The sequence below is a fragment of the Myotis davidii genome, unplaced genomic scaffold, assembly GCF_000327345.1.
Source record: "Myotis davidii unplaced genomic scaffold, ASM32734v1 scaffold1535, whole genome shotgun sequence".
In the NCBI taxonomy this organism is placed as follows: Eukaryota; Metazoa; Chordata; class Mammalia; order Chiroptera; family Vespertilionidae; genus Myotis; species Myotis davidii.
Window position 1 is genome coordinate 71,922 of NW_006286703.1, and position 2,515 is coordinate 74,436.

Consider the following 2,515-nt stretch of genomic DNA (forward strand, 5'->3'; position numbering starts at 1 on the left):
ATTAGCTCTGGGCTCCAGCATGTTGTCACCATTCCAACCAGAAATTGGCACAAATGCTACTGTGTCAGGGTTGTAGCCGATTTTCTTAATGTAGGTGCTGACTTCTTTAACAATTTCCTCGTATCTTTTCTGACTGCAGGGTGGCTCAGTGGAATCCATTTTGTTAACACCAACAATCAGCTGTTTCACACCCAGTGTGTAAGCCATAAGGGCATGCTCACGAGTCTGCCCATTTTTGGAGATGCCTGCTTCAAATTCACCAACACCAGCAGCAACAATCAGGACAGCACAGGCAGCCTGAGATGTGCCTGTAATCATGTTTTTGATGAAGTCTCTGTGTCCTGGGGCATCAATGATGGTCACATAATACTTGCTGGTCTCGAATTTCCACAGGGAGATATCAATGGTGATACCAGGCTCACGGTCAGCTTTCAGTGTATCCAAGACCCAGGCATACTTGAAGGAGCTCTTCCCCATCTCAGCAGCCTCCTTCTCAAATTTTCTAGATGGTTCTTTTGTTGATCTCACCACATTTGTATATTAGACGGTAGACTTGCCGGAATCTACGTGTCCAATGACAATGATGTTGATGTGATTTTTTTCCCCTTTTCCATTTTGGATTTGATTTAGTGGTGGTTTTCATGACACCTGTGTTCTGGCTGCAAACCCGTTGCAAAAAAGGGGAGAATACAACTTTAACAAAGAAAGTTCCCTCCCCCATGAGACTCACACTTTAGTTTGTTGGGGGAGGGAAAAGAGAGAAGCAGACAATGATTAAGATAATAAAAATATAGAATAGGATAGGTTGTGGTAAGTGGTATGGAAAATTCAGTAGGTAAGAATCAAAATGATTACAATTCTTTCTAATTTAGGAATAGATAATATATGGGGTGGAATAAATAGAACCATATGCTTTTTTTTTGTTGTTATTAATCCTCACTGGGGATATTTTTCCATGGATTTTAGAGAGTGTAAAAGGGAGAGGGAGAGACAGAGAGAGAAACATGGGTGTGAGAGAGACATATAGATTGGTTACCTCCTGCATGCACCCTGACTGGGGCCGGGGTCTAGCCAGCAACCCAGGTATGTGCCCTTGACACCAATCGAACCTGAGACTTACAGTCCTTGGACTGATGCTCTAACCACTGAGTGACCTGCTAGGGCAGAACCGTATACTTTTGATAGACTTTTTTGTTTCCGAAAGATTTACAGTAAAATCCTACCACCATGCCTACCTCTTTGGAGACTGTTCCATAGACCACTGGAATGTCATGTTGGATCATTGAGAGACTCAGACAAACACCTGACTCCTTGCCCTGCTCACACTGATTTATGAAAAGGGGTGCTTTTGCTAGGTTTGCTATCTGGTTTCCTACATTTAAAATTTTTTTAAATTCTTTATTGTTTTTTTAAAAAATATATTTTATTGATTTTTTACAGAGAGGAAGGGAGAGAGATAGAGAGTTAGAAACATCGATGAGAGAGACATCGATCAGCTGCCTCCTGCACATCTACTGGGGATGTGCCCGCAACCCAGGTACATGCCCTTGACCGGAATCGAACCTGGGACCTTTCAGTCCACAGGCCGACACTCTATCCACTGAACCAAACCGGTTTCGGCTTTATTGTTTTAACTATTACATATGTCTCCTTTCCCCCCATTGACCTCTTCTCGACTGTTGCCTTCACCCTTCTACTGTCTGTGTTCATGGGTTATGCTCCTATGAATGCATACAAGTTCTTTGGTTACTCCCCATCCCCTAACTGCCTTCCCTCTCAGGTTGGATGGTCTGTTTGAAGCTTTTCTGTCTCTGGATCTATTTTTGTTCATCAGTTTATGTTGTTCGTTATATTCCACAAATGAGTGAGATCATGTGATATTTATATTTATTTATTTTTCTCCAACTGGCTTATTTCACTTAGCATAATGCTCTCTAGGTCCATCCATGCTGTTGGTAAGAGTTCCTTCTTTTTCACAGCAGCATAGTATTCCATTGTGTAGATGTACCATCGTTTTATAATCCATTCATTTGCTGATGAGCACTTAGGCTGTTTCCAAATCTTAGCTATTGTAAATTGTGCTGCTATGAACGTAAGGGTGCATATATCTTTGTGATGGGTGTTTCTGATTTCTTGGGATATAGGCCTAGAAGTGGGATCACAGGGTCAAATGGGAGTTCCATTTTTAGTTCTTTGAGAAAACTCCATACTGTTTTCCACAGTGGCTGCACCAGTCTGCATTCCCACCAGCAGTGCACGAGTGTTCCTTTTTCTCCACATCCTCTCCAGCACTTGTCCTTTGTTGATGACAGCCATTCTGACAGGTGTGAGATGGTACCTCACTGTCATTTTGATTTGCATCTGTTGGGTGATTTCTGATTTTGAGCTTGTTTTCATATGTTTCTTGGCCTTCTCTATGTCCTCTTTTGAAAAATATCTATTTAGGTCCTTTGCCCACTTTTTTTTTTTAATGAACAATATTATTTTATTTCTTTTTTCATTTTTATTTTTTAAA

At 41.2% G+C, this 2,515-nt stretch overlaps 1 pseudogene; it reads right to left on the reverse strand.

The window, feature by feature from the left end:
* Positions 1-2,515, reverse strand: part of LOC102762145 — a 16,975-nt pseudogene that overhangs the window by 3,414 nt on the left and 11,046 nt on the right.